Source organism: Physeter macrocephalus, chromosome 1 (assembly GCF_002837175.3).
Source record: "Physeter macrocephalus isolate SW-GA chromosome 1, ASM283717v5, whole genome shotgun sequence".
Lineage (NCBI taxonomy): Eukaryota > Metazoa > Chordata > Mammalia > Artiodactyla > Physeteridae > Physeter > Physeter macrocephalus.
The window spans coordinates 88,235,345-88,249,079 of NC_041214.2; the positions used below are offsets into that span (position 1 = coordinate 88,235,345).

Genomic DNA, 13,735 nt, shown 5'->3' on the forward strand with positions numbered 1-13,735 from the left:
AAAAAAAAAAAAAAAAAGTCTTCATAGACCAATACTTTAAATTTTTTTTTTTTTTTTTTTTTTTTTTGGCTATGCCACACGTGCCTTGTGGGATCTTAGTTCCCCGACTAGGGATCAAACCTGGGCCCTCAGCAGTGAAAGGAGGGAATTCCCCATAGACTAATGCTTTAGTAAAAATGCAATAAAAATTAATTGTTTAAAAAAATGAAATAAAAAGAAAACATACAAAATATAAACCCAAATTCTGTTAAAATAAAGGGTATAATTTGCATACAGTAAAATTTAACCTTTTTAGTGTAGAGTTAAAGTTTTCATAAGTGCATGCAGTCGTAAAACCACAATAAAGATGCAGAATAGTTTTTTTTTCTTTTTTTTTAATTTTTGGCTGCGTTGGGTCTTGCTGTGTGCAGGCTTTCTCTAGTTGCGGCGAGCGGTGGCTACTCTTCGTTGTGGTGCGTGGGCTTCTCGTTGTGGTGACTTCTCTTGTTGTGGAGCTCGGGCTCTAAGCTTGCAGGCTTCAGTAGTTGCGGCACATGGGCTCAGCAGTTGTGGCTTGCAGGCTCTAGAGCTCAGGCTCAGTAGTTAGGGCACACATGCTTAGTTGCTCTGCGGCATGTGGGATCTTCCTGGACCAGGGTTGGAACACGTATCCCCTGTATTGGCAGGCAGATTCTTAACCACTGCACCACCAGGGAAGTCGCCAAGATGCAGAACAGTTCTATCCTCAAAAATTTCCCCCTGCCCCTTTGTAGTCAATCCCTCCTCTCACCTGTAGCCTAATCTTTTTGTCTATTGTTTTTCTTTTCCAGAATGTCATATAAATGGAATCACAGTATGTAGTCGGACTTCTTTTGAGTCTGGCTTCTTTTACTTAGCATACTGTGTTTGAGATTCATTCATGATGTTGTGGTATGAGTAGTTCCTTTTTATTGGTGAATATATACCATTGTATGGATATACTACAATTTGTTTATCCATTCATTAAATGAATGGATAATTGTGTTGTTTCTTGTTTGGGAGATTATAAATAAAGCTGCCAAACATTAGTGTACAAGTGTGTGAATATACGTTTTAATTTCCTTTGGATAAATAGTTAGGAGTGGGATCATATGATAGGTGTGTGACTTTAAGAAATTGTCGTACTATTTTCCTAAGTTACTATTGATACATACACCATTTTGCATTTTGTCTTTCTCTGTCTGACTTACTTCACTTGGTGTGATAATCTCTAAGTCCATCCATGTTGCTGCAAATGGCATTATTTCATCCTTTTTTATGGCTGAGTAATATTCCATTGTGTATATATACCACATCTTCTTTATCCGTTCCTCTGTCAATGGACATTTAGGTTGCTTCCCTGTCTTGGCTATTGTCAGTTGTGCTGCAGTGAACAGTGGGGTACATGTATCCTTTCAGATTATGGTTTTATCTGGATATATGCCCAGGAGTGGGATTGTTGGATGATATGGTAGTTCTATTTTCAGTTTTTTAAGGAACTTCCATAGTGTTCTCCATAGTGCTTGTATATAAATTTTTTAAAAAATATTTTCTATTCCTCAATACTTAAAAACTCCAGGATGGGAGACCAGTGAGGAGGTTGAACTTTCATCTTACTTCTTGCAACTGTCACCGACTCTCATTTCCTTGGTGGATAGTCTGGCTGGCCTTATTATCATTTCTAGGGGAAGTGTAGAACCAAAAAGTAACGACTTTGTGTCCCTGTCATTTCTGTGCTCTATCCCTGTGGGGCAAGAAAGGGTCTGTAGAGGGATTTTTTTTCTTTAAAAAAAAAAAAATCTCTGTGACTACCATACTTAGGTTCCTTGATAATAGTGAAGAGACTGTTCTTTCGGCATTGAAAATAGTGTAGAGAATAGGTATAAAGGACTACTAAAGTTTGAAATGTCTCTTGATTCTTCTTTCCAGCTGTGGTGGAAACATAGACTGCATTACAGGTTTGGGGCTATTTTCTATATGAAGTCATTAAAGTAGAAAGAGTGTGAACTAAGAGGCAACAGCAAGGAGATGACCACTGATAAATTGGGTGCCACAAGCTGGGTTAATGTCTTTGGTTAATGCCTTTCTTCCAGATGGAAGAAAAGGTAGTGGATAAATAAAAAGTGCATGTGGTGAGAAACAGTAAAGTGGGACTTCTGCCATAGATATGGATTATGGGATGTTATGGACTGAATTTTTGTGTCCTTCCCAAAATTCGTATTTTGAAATCCTGAGCCCCCAGTTTGATGTTATTAGGAGGTGGGGCCTTTGGGAGGTGGTTAGGTCATGAGGGTGGAGTCCTTATGAATGGGATTAGTGTACTTAAAAAGGAGACACCAGAGAGCTATCTGGCCCCTTCCACCATGTGAGTACACACGGAGAAGACAACTGTCTTATCAACCAGGAAGTGGGCCTGCACCACACACCAAATCTGCTGGAGCCTGATCTTTGACTTCCCAACCTCCAGAACTGTGAGAGATAAATGTTTGTTGTTTAAGCCACCCAGTCTACGGTATTTTTGTTACAGCAGCCCGAACAAACTATGACACTGGGTTAGATTAAGCTATCCTGCTGCTACCTATAATATTGAGACCTCAAAATAAGCCCATGAACAGGTTTACAGGTAGTTTAAATCTGCAAGTTTCTTTTAAAGGGCCCCCTCCCCCTTTTAAAAAAGATTTGTTCCTCATTCTGAATATAATAAGAAGTTCAAATTTTTTATGGCTGACTCATCAAAAATTGTTATTACCTCTAAGTATATAGGTAAAACTTGTAACTTGTTTAAATTTGTTTATCACTGTTCCTGTCCTCTATATCATTTAGCCCTCCTTACTTTTCCTTTGCCCTCTCAGTTAACCTTCTGTTCCTCTATTTAGCTAAGTGGAAGTGTTGTTGGCATTTTGGCTAGGACAGTTTCTTGTTCTATAGGACTGTTCTGTTCATTGCAGAAGATTTAGCACTTGTATGAGTTTCCTGTGGTTGCTGTAACAAATTACCACAAACTGCATTGCTTAACACAGTTATTCTCTCAGTTCTGGAGCCCAGAAGTCTGAAATGAAGGTGTGAGAAGTCTTTAGGGGAGGGGAGACATTTTCCAACCTACTAAGGCACCCCTGGCTTCTCTCCACTAAATGCCATTAGTGCTCCCATCCCCTAATCATGAAACACCAAAAATGGTATCTCACATTTCTAGATGCCTCTACTACTTCCTGACATTAAGAACCACTGGAACCTTTAATTATCCTTCAGTTATCTTCTCTTTCTAAAATGATACACTTGGGACCTCCCTGGTGGTGCGGTGGTTAAGACTCCGTGTTCCCAATGCAAGGGGTCCGGGTTCAATCCCTGGTCAGGGAACTAGATCCCACATGCATGCTGCAACTAAGAGTTCGCATGCCACAACTAAGGAGCCCATGTGCCGCAACTAAGGAGCTGGTGAGCCATAACAAAGGAGCCCGCGAACCACAACTAAGGAGCCCTCCTGCTGCAACTAAGACCCAGCGCATCCAAATAAATAAATAAATGTTTAAAAAAATGGCACATTCCTGGGCCCTACCCAGACCCTTCCAATTGGAGTGGGGGCAGGATCTACGTTTAAAAAAAAAAAAAGATACGCTAAGTGATACAACAAGTGATAAACTAAGAATGCCTGATTATACAAGCACAGATGGCTCAGATAATTTGGCTTTATTTAAGAAAGTGAATGGTGTACTTTGCTTGTTGGGCCCCTCTCTAATACTGCCTTCTTCAGTCTTGCCAGGATTTAGCATGTGCTTCTTTTTAAAAAAATCTCATAAGTAGAGACCCCTTTTATGGAAAGCTCTTAGGTCACTATACTGACAAGCTCCAATGATGGAAGTTGTCCTGTCAGATTGTCAACAGATATATGATATGCTGCCTATAGTTTAGATTCTAGCACTGAATGGTTAAGTGAGGATTATAGATAAGAATGGCAGTTCTCACTTTGTTATACAGCAGAAACTAACACACCATTGTAAAGCAATTATACTCCAATAAAGATGTTAAAAAAAGCAATTCTGAGCCTCCAGTGTTGACACCTTCTGCCCCCCAAAATATCACAGTTATTATTTCCTTTATTATAGCTTTATTTTTGTCTTAAAGTCATTCTCGGCATAACCCCTTTTAATAAATTCTATTTTAATCTGTAGTTCAGTAGATCTCTGGAATACTCACCTATACTTTTATTACATTTTCCTGTGTTTCTACATCAGCTCTTTTTTGGGGGGGCCACTTGCAGGATCTTAGTTCCCCCACCAGCAATTGAACCCGGGCCCTTGCAGTGAAAGGGCCAAGTTCTAACCACTGGACTGCCAGGGAATTCCCAGCAGTGGTCATTTTTAAGTTGAATTTCCTTATGAACAAATTTCAAAAGGAGTGAAGAAGCCGGGATTGGTTGCTATTATAGCAGAAGGGAGTTTCGATCCCACATCAGCATGTTCTTTTTTTTTTTTTTTTTTAAATATTTATTTATTTGTTTGGTTGTACTAGGTCTTAGTTGCAGCAGTTGAGCTCCTTAGTTGCAGCACATGGGCTCCTTAGTTGCGGCTTGCTGGCTCCTTTGTTGCAGCACACGGGCTCCTTAGTTGTGGCATGTGAACTCTTAGTTGTGGCATGCATGTGGGATCTAGTTCCCCGGCCAGGGATCGAACCTGGGCCCCCTGCACTGAGAGCGTGCGGAGTCTTAACCACTACACCACCAGGGAAGTCCCAGCATGTTGTTTGTGCCTTTTGTGGTGCAGTGTGATGAGCACCTAGAGAGACAAGAGCCAAAATGGTATAAACTCAGCCATTTAATTCTCTGAAAAGAAAAAGACCAGTAGATGTCATTCAGAAGCTAGTTTTAGGGTTTATTATGTGGCAAAGATAATAGTTCACACATCTCTTGCTGGAATAAGCAGCCAGAGTAGTTTACATACAGGAACCTTTTAATTTTCAGAAGCTGCTGTGTAGATAAATTAAAATGGTGGAGTACAATAGACACTGAACTTTTAGACTAGCATTTAAGAAATATAGTAATGTAACCAGTATAACTGGACACAATGTAAAAATATTAGAAAAGCACTGAAACAAAGCCTCAGGTAATGATATGGAAAATTTTCATCAAATTTGTGCTGTTTTTGCCCCAAGAGTTTGTATTTAATTACCTAACATACAGTTGGATACTGGGATATTTGAACTCCTCCTTTCCCTCAAAAAGTTGAATTTGTTTTTATTTTGAGATTTCACTTTTTTTTTTTTTTTTTGGCTGTGTTGGGTCTTTGTTGCTGTGTGCAGGCCTCCTCTAGTTGCGGCAAGCAGGGGCTACTCTTCGTTGCTGTGAATGGGCTTCTCATTGTCATGGCTTCTCTTGTTGCGGAGCACAGGCTCTAGGCGCATGGACTTCAGTACTTGTGGCACACAGGCTCAGTAGTTGTGGCTCATGGGCTCTAGAATGCAGGCTCAGTGGTTGTGGCTCCTGGGCTTAGTTGCTCCGCGGCATGTGGGATCTTCCCGGACCAGGGCTTGGACCCGTGTCCCCTGCATTGGCAGGCGGATCCTTAACCACTGCACCACCAGGGAAGTCCGAGATTTCACTTTTTAAAAGTGTTTCCTAATGGTGAGAATGTAAGTCTGTATATCCTAGAACTTGAGAACTTTTTATTTTTTTAATTATTTTATTTTTATTGAAGTATAGTTAGTTTTTACAATGTTGTGTTAGTTTCTGGGGTACAGCAAAGTGATTCAGTTATACATACATATATATATTCTTTTTCCATTATAGTTTATTACAAGATATTGAATATAGTTCCTTATGCTATACAGTAGGACCTTACTGCTTATTTTATGTATAGTGTAGATGTGAGAACTTTTGGTTCAGCTTGACTGAGGACTTATGGAGAGAGAACTGGTTTGAGAAAAGTGAGAACTGGCCAGTTCAGTGAGTTTTTAAAGTCTGTAAGATAGAAGAGCTAGCAGAGACAAGGATAGAGATAAGGCCCTGTGGAAAAGTAGTATCTGTTCCTGTATATACTTTAGGGTGAGGAGGGAGGGGGAAGGTCCACAACTTAACAGGTGGGTATTGGTGTGTTGTGAAGAAAAATGAGGGGACTGGGACTTCCCTGGTGGTGCAGTGGTTAAGAATCCGCCTGCCAATGCAGGGGACACGGGTTCAAGCCCTGGTCCGGGAAGATCCCACATGCCGCGGAGCAGCTGAGCCCGTACGCCACAAGTGCTGAAGCCCACACACCTAGAGCCCGTGCTCTGGAAAGAGAAGCCACCGCAGTGAGAAGCCCACGCACCGCAACTAGAGAAAAAGCCTGTATGCAGCAACAAGGACCCAACCCCAACGCAGCCAAAAATAAATAAAAATTAAAAAAAAAAAAACGAGAAGAAGAATGAGGGGACTGATTTTACTGCTGTCACTCTCCATATCATACAGAGGCATGGCATTGTAAAGTACCACCAAGTGATCTGCCTAGGTTACAAAAACATCTGCATCTGGAGGGAATGGTACAGAGGTGAGATGAAAGCAGAAGCGTATAAAATAGGAGTGGTTTAGAAGGGCCAAATCTTGTGTGCAGCTCAAGAGAGATGAAAAGTTTTCCAGTCAGCAGTGCAGAACTGTTGAACCAGGGGAGATAATCAAATTTACATTCTTTTGCAATATAGAAGGTATATCAAAAGGAGCATGACCAAGAGCAAAGAAATGTGATAGTTCATGTAAGAGATGTTGAAGGCATGAACAAAGAGTATAGCAGTGGACATAGAACAGTATGGATAGGGGTGTTGTTAATTAGATGGAAGCTGTAGGATTTGTTGGTTGACTGATGGGCTGTTTGCAGTTGAAGAGAGAATAGTGGAGGAAAGTTTCTCAATTTTGAGTAATATATGAAGCCCTTTTAAAGAAAAAACATCCCTGGCCCTGTGTAATTTAAATTACCATATATACCCAGATATAAGGCACACCCCAAATAAAAGGCAATTCTGTATTTGTCCAGTTCCCAAAAAAGATTTTTGACTAACATAAATATGTAAATTTCTAGAGATTTAAGTGAAATGATTGATGCTTTTTTATAAGGTTACTTATTGAGTTAACATTAAATCACAATATTGTATATTAATGCTTTTTTTCCAGTCATGTTCCATGAAATAATTTTTTTGTTCTTTTTTTGTTTTTTACTAGCGTTTAGATATGTCTGTCAGCTTTCTGACAAAGCTGTAGCTGCTCAATATCACCTGACAGTTTTTTGGAGCATGTGATTTTCACTTTATGTTGTTTGAGATATAGCACATTTAAAATTTGTATATGATGCTTTCACTGGACATTTTATCTTAAGTTCATTTATCCTAAATACCCATTTGCTATTTGTGATTTCCACAGTGTAACCATATTGCTTTGTAAATGAAATTTAAAACATAAATATGTGCGGTTTAAAATTCAAAGGATAGGGGAATTCCCTGGTGGTCCAGTGGTTAGGACTCAGCACTTTCACTGCCAGGGCCCAGATTTAATCCCTGGTCGGGGAGCTAAGATCCCACAAACGTGTGGCGCAGCCAAGAGGAAAAAAATTCTAAGGATATAGAAGGGTTGTTTTGGCTGAAGTCTGGCCTTTCTTTCCCCAGTGTACTAACTGGTTAGCTGAAGTACTATGAGATAGTTTTAAGTCAGTTTATTAGATATTGATCACATGCAAGAGAACATGACGTTAGATGCTGGGGTACCAAGGCAAAAATCAACCCCTGTGTTCAAGGAGCTCCTGCTCTTTTGGAGGAGCTAGAAAGTAAACAAGTATTTACTGCTTAGTAGTATGTCCATGTATGTAATAGGAGAGTATCACAGTGGTGGGAGTGGGGAGGAGGTAGTGTAGAGAATGCTTAGCACAGAAATTGAAAAAAGTAACACTTATGGTGATTCTTGAGCATGCATGAACTAGACGAAGGGGAAGATAAGGGGAATAAGGACTTTCCAAGCATGTAATTTGGTGTGACTGTACTGAATTGCATAGGATGGAGAAGAGGAGAGGAAAAGCCAGAGAGATAAGCTGAGGTCTGATCAGAGAGGACTTGCCAGATCATAAGAACTTTGGAATTTATACTGTGGGTGTCAGAGAGCCATTAAAGAATTTAAACTGTGTGTGTGTGTTTGTATTTGTGTGTGATAATCACACTTGTATTTTGGAACATAACTTCAGCAGCAAGGTGGAAGATAGAATGATGATCAGTTAGGAGCCTGTTGTATTAATCCAGGTAAGAAGAATTAAGGACTTGATTTAAAGCCTTAGAGATAATAGTAGAGAAGAGAAAACAAATGAAAAATATTAAGAGTAGAGTCAGCAGTTCATTTCTGGCAGTAGGACTAAACTAGAGAGATACCATGAATAACCCTACCAACTGAGAAGGAAAATCCTGAATAAAATATTTTTAAAAATCTTTCAACATGTATCATTGGTCTGGCAAGAAAATAAAGAATATTCAGAAGCTAAAAATGAAATGAAATTGAAAATGAGATGTTAGCGAGGTTTAAAGTAAGCTTTCAACCCTGGTTGAATCTGCCCAAACTGGATGGCTTTGAACTTCTCTTTTGATGGCATCAGAGGGCACAGGAAACAAGCTTGCAGCCTTCCTAAGGAGAGGAATCTGAAAGGAGAACCTTCCCATACATGAAGCTGGGACCTTGGCATTTGGGGAGTGGCAGGAGAATCAATCTTCACTGAGAATTTATAACAAGGGTCCTTACAGGGTCACATTTCCCATGTGGTTTCATAAAACTTCAAGTCAAGAATGTATTTTATTTTATTAAAAAAAATTTTTTTAAGAACTAACATTTAGTATTCATTTATTATTTTTGGCTGCGTTGGGTCTTCGTTGCTGCTCACAGGCTTTCTATAGTTGCGGTGAGCGGGGGCTACTCTTCGTTGTGGTGCACAGACTTCTCATTGCTGTGGCTTCTCTTGTGGATAACGGGCTCTAGGCACTAGGGCTTCAGTAGTTGTGGCACATGGGCTCAGTAGTTGTGGCGAGCATGTTCTAGAGTGCAGGCTCAGTAGTTGTGGCTCACGGGCTTAGTTGCTCTGCGGCATGTGGGGTCTTCCCACACCAGGGCTCGAACCCGTGTCCCCTGCATTGGCAGGCGGATTCTTAACCACTGTGCCACCAGGGAAGCCCCAAGAATGTATTTTAAGTAGTCTCTGTTTGGTGGTGCCTTCAGGTACCTTACAAAATCTATCAAGTTATCTTCTCTTAGGAGGGATGTACCTTCAACCCAGCCTTGAGAAATCTACAGATTAAAATTCCAAGCCACTTGAGATCATAGTCAAAAAAAAATCACAAAGTGCACAAAAAAACATTGCATAGTGAGCAAGAGCCAGCAGAAATGAGACAGTGACCTCTAGAGACTGCAGAAAGTTTATATTTTTTCTTAGTAATTCCAGTAAGCTTGATTAATATATTAGAAGAAATGAAAAGAAATATGATTATGAAGTAAGGGCCTCTGAAACATGACCAGGCAGATTAGGAAACAAAAACCCCAGAACTTCTAGTTATAAAAAATTAATTAAAATTAAAAGCTCATGAACAGGTGAAAAACAAATTGGCACAGCATAGAATGAAGAGTTCTAACATACATCTAATTGGAGTTCCAGAAGGACATAAGTGTGAATGGAGGAGTAAGGTAATTTTTATTTATTTATTTATTTTTAACATCTTTATCGGAGTATAATTGCTTTACAGTGGTGTGTTAGTTTCTGCTGTATAACAAAGTGAATCAGCTATACGTATACATGTATCTACATATCTCCTCCCTCTTGCGTCTCCCACCCTCCCTATCCCACCCCTCTAGGTGGTCACAAAGCACCGAGCTGATCTTCCTGTGCTATGCGGCTGCTTCCCACCGGCTATCTGTTTTACATTTGGTAGTGTATATATGTCCATGCCACTCTCTCACTTCGTCCCAGCTTAACCTTCCCCTTCCCCGTGTCCTCAAGTCCATTCTCTACATCTGCATCTTTATTCCTGTCCTGCCCCTAGGTTCTTCAGAACAGTTTTTTTTTTTTAGATTCCATATATATGTGTTAGCATACGGTATTTGTTTTTCTCTTTCTGACTTACTTCACTCTGTATGACAGTCTCTGGGTCCACCCACCTCACTACATATAACTCAACTTTGTTTCTTTTTATGGCTCAGTAATATTCCATTGTATATATGTGCCACATCTTCTTTATCCATTCATCTGTTGATGGACACTTAGGTTGCTTCCATGTCCTGGCTGTTGTAAATAGAGCTGCAATGAACATTGTGGTACATGACTCTTTTTGAATTATGGTTTTCTCAGGGTATATGCCCAGTAGTGGGATTGCTGGGTCATATGGTAGTTCTATTTTTAGTTTTTTAAGGAACCTCCACACTGTTCTGCATAGTGGTTCTGTCAGTTTACATTCCCACAAGCAGTGCAAGAGGGTTCCCTTTTCTCCACACCTTCTCCAGCATTTATTGTTTGTAGATTTTTTGATGATGGTCATTCTGACCCATGTGAGGTGGTACCTTATTGTAGTTTTGATTTGCATCTCTCTAATGATTAGTGATGTTGAGCATCCTTTCATGTGTTTGTTGGCAATCTGTATATCTTCTTTGGAGAAATGTCTATTTAGGTCTTCTGCCCATTCTTGGATTGGGTTGTTTGGTTTTTTTGATATTGAGCTGCATGAGCCGCTTGTAAATTTTGGAGATTAATCCTTTGTCAGTTGTTTCGTTTGCAAATATTTTCTCCCATTCTGAGAGTTGGCTTTTCATCTTGTTTATGGTTTCCTTTTGTATGCAAAAGCTTTTAAGTTTCATTAGGTTCCATTTGTTTATTTTTGTTTCCATGTGAGGTGGTACCTTATTGTAGTTTTGATTTGCATCTCTCTAATGATTAGTGATGTTGAGCATCCTTTCATGTGTTTGTTGGCAATCTGTATATCTTCTTTGGAGAAATGTCTATTTAGGTCTTCTGCCCATTCTTGGATTGGGTTGTTTGGTTTTTTTGATATTGAGCTGCATGAGCCGCTTGTAAATTTTGGAGATTAATCCTTTGTCAGTTGTTTCGTTTGCAAATATTTTCTCCCATTCTGAGAGTTGGCTTTTCATCTTGTTTATGGTTTCCTTTTGTATGCAAAAGCTTTTAAGTTTCATTAGGTTCCATTTGTTTATTTTTGTTTTTATTTCCATTTTTCTAGGAGGTGGGTCAAAAAGGATCTTGATGTGATGTATGTCATAGAGTGTTCTGCCTATGTTTTCCTCTAAGAGTTTTATACTGTCTGGCCTTACTTAGGTCTTTAATCCATTTTGAGTTTATTTTTGTGTATGGTTTTAGGGAGTGTTCTAATTTCATTCTTTTACATGTAGGTGTCCAGTTTTCCCAGCACCACTTATTGAAGAGACTGTCTTTTCTCCATTGTATATTCTTGCCTCCTTTGTCATAGATTAGCTGACTATAGGTGTGTGGGTTTATGTCTGGGCTTTCTATCCTGTTCCATTGATCTATATTTCTGTTTTTGTGCCAGTACCATACTGTCTTGATTACGGTAGCTTTGTAGTATAGTTTGAAGGCAGGGAGCCTGATGCCTCTAGCTCCGTTTTTCTTTCTCAAGATTGCTTTGGCTATTTGGAGTCTTTTGTGTTTCCATACAAACTGTGATATTTTTTTGTTCTAGTTCTTTGAAAAATGCCATTGGTAGTTTGATAGGGATTGCATTGAATCTGTAGATTGCTTTGGGTAGTATAGTCATTTTCACAATGTTGATTCTTCCATTCCAAGAACATGGTATATCTCTCCATCTGTTTGTATCATCTTTAATTTCTTTCCTCAGTGTCTTATAGTTTTCTGCATACAGGTTTTTTGTCTCCTTAGTTAGGTTTATTCTTAGGTATTTTATTCTTTTTGTTCCAGTAAATGGGAGTGTTTCCTTAATTTCTCTTTCAGATTTTTCATCATTAGTATATAGGAATGCTAGAGATTTCTGTGCATTAATTTTATATCCTGCTACTTTACCAAATTCATTGTTTAGCTCTAGTAGTTTTCTGATAGCATCTTTGTGATTCTCTGTATAGTGTCATGTCATCTGCAAACAGTGACAGTTTTACTTCTTCTTTTCCAATTTGGATTCCTTTTATTTCTTTTTCTTCTCTGATTGCTATGGCTAAAACTTCCAAAACTATATTGAATAATAGTTGTTCATCAGTGATACTGGTCTGTAGTTTTCTTTTTTTGTGACCTCTTCGTTTGGTTTTGGTATCAGGGTGATGGTGGCCTCATAGAATGAGTTTGGGAGTGTTCCTCCCTGTGCTATATTTTGTAAGAGTTTGAGAAGGACAGGTGTTAGCTCTTCTCTAAATGTTTGATAGAATTCGCCTGTGAATCCATCTGGTACTGGACTTTTGTTTGTTGGAAGATTTGTAATCACAGTTTCAATTTCATTGCTTGTGATTGGTCTGTTTGTATTTTCTATTTCTTCCTGGTCCAGTCTCAGAAGGTTTTGTTTTTCTAAGAATTTGTCCATTTCTTCCAGGTTGGCCATTTTATTGGCATATAGTTGCTTGTAGTAATCTCTCATGATCCTTTGTATTTCTGCACTGTCAGTTGTTACTTCTCCTTTTTCATTTCTAATTCTATTGATTTGAGTCTTCTCCCTTTTTTTCTTGATGAGTCTGGCTAGTGGTTTATCAATTTTGTTTATCTAATCAAAGAACCAGCTTTTAGTTTTATTGATGTTAGCTGTTGTTTCCTTCATTTCTTTTTCATTTATTTCTGATCTGATCTTTATGATTTCTTTCCTTCTCCTAACTTTGGGGGTTTCTGTTCTTCTTTTCTCTAGTTCCTTTAGTTGTAAGGTTAGATTGTTTATTTGAGATGTTTCTTGTTTCTTGAGGTAAGATTGTATTGCTATAAACTTCCTCTTAGAACTGCTTTAATCTCATAGCATTGTGGTTGGAAAAGATACTTGATACGATTTCAGTTTTCTTAAATTTACCAAGGCTTGAAGTGTGACCCAGGATAAGATCTGTCCTGGAGGATGTTCCATGAGCACTTGAGAAGACAGTGTATGCTGTTGTTTTTGGATGGAATGTCCTATAAATATCAATTAAGTCCATCTTGTTTAATGTATCATTTAAAGCTTGTGTGGTAATTTTTAAATAGAAATGTCTGAGGATTTTTCAGAAGTGATAAAAGAAAACAGTCCTTATGGTGGAAGTCCAGTGAATCCCAAGGAGGATAAATAAAATCAGCCCCAGGAAATAGAGTGAAACTGCAGACAGAAGACCAAAGACAGAGAAGATCTTTAAAGCAACTAGAGAGAAACAATAGATTGCTGTAAAAATGTTTTTCTTTAGTCTGGCAACTTACTTCTCAGAAGGAACAACGGAAGACACTGGAATGCTATCTTCAATGTACTGAGAGAAAATAGCTGTTAGCCTTAGAAAAGAATATCCAGTGATGAAACTGTCTTTCAGGAACAATAGCAAAACAAAGGCATTGTCAGACCAAAAAATACAAAAAACAAACAAAAAACCACACACACACCCACAGGCTTCACTGCAGGAGACTCTTAAGGGACACAGTTGAGGTAGAAGGAAGGTCGTCCCAAGTGGAAAGCCTAAGATGGTTTTTTTTTTCCCCTTTTTATTTTTTTTTCCTTTTTCATTGTGGTTTAGTACAGGATATTGAATATAGGTTCTTGTGACCTGAGATGCTTTTTAATG

At 38.8% G+C, this 13,735-nt stretch overlaps 1 protein-coding gene across 5 annotated transcripts in view; it reads left to right on the plus strand.

Annotated features, from left to right (window-relative positions):
• Positions 1–13,735, plus strand: part of UBXN7 (UBX domain protein 7) — a 59,541-nt gene that overhangs the window by 6,104 nt on the left and 39,702 nt on the right. The window lies entirely within an intron of this gene.